Genomic DNA, 926 nt, shown 5'->3' on the forward strand with positions numbered 1-926 from the left:
TTTGCGTTTAAATATTTCATTTTTCAGGTGTTCATGTTGGCCTTGACATTTCTCGTCCTGTTCTTGGGAAATTTCCTCACTACTTTAAAAGTGGTCCACCAGAAGCTCCAGAAAAACAAAGAAAAGGTCAAAAATAACTGATGAGACACCAACTGGAAGATTTCATACGCCTCGTGGCCAGTGAGGAACTCACAGAACTGAACTTCAAAGCGCACAAAACTGTTTCGTCGTGTAGGAGTCGTGTCCCACGAGCTGGTTGGAGGTAGATGTTGACGTCTCCCCAAACTCGTTCCAGCAGTGAAAATCAAGATTTCGTGTCACGTTGCCCAATCGTCTGCCATGTTGTTTTTGCTCTTATTTATGCAATCGCAGCAGTTAGAGGGTAACATTTGGGGTAGAAACCACTGAAAACCTTCAGACACTGTATACTCAATAAGCGAGGAGACTTCAATTCACTTGTTTTGTTCCTGTGCATGGATATGTTTACAATAAGCCACATTTAAACTTTATGCAATGCAGCAGGAAGGCTGTAGAACTGCAGGTGCTCCGTTCACTGCAGCATCTCAAAGGGATTTATGTTTTTTTTAAGAAGCTGGATAGTGATTAAAGTACTTGTTCTCATACAAAGCATTTTAGCTGAAGCATATGTAACATATTTGTGGGAAAGCATTGAAACAATGCAACTCTAAGGGAAAGGTGTGTTTTGCGTGTCGTGGCTTGTTAGTACTGTTGAGCAAGGCCAAATTCTTGAATTAAAGGAATAGTTCATTCAAAAAAATATTAATTTAATTTAAAAATCCCAAGATGTAGATGAGTGTTTCTTCATCAGAACAGATTTGGAGAACGTTCACATTACATCACTTGCACACCAATGGATACTATGCAGTGAATGGGTGCCGTCAGAATGAGAGCCCAAACAGCTGATA

The sequence above is a fragment of the Sinocyclocheilus grahami genome, unplaced genomic scaffold (assembly GCF_001515645.1).
Source record: "Sinocyclocheilus grahami isolate Dianchi unplaced genomic scaffold, SAMN03320097.WGS_v1.1 scaffold5538.1, whole genome shotgun sequence".
In the NCBI taxonomy this organism is placed as follows: domain Eukaryota; kingdom Metazoa; phylum Chordata; class Actinopteri; order Cypriniformes; family Cyprinidae; genus Sinocyclocheilus; species Sinocyclocheilus grahami.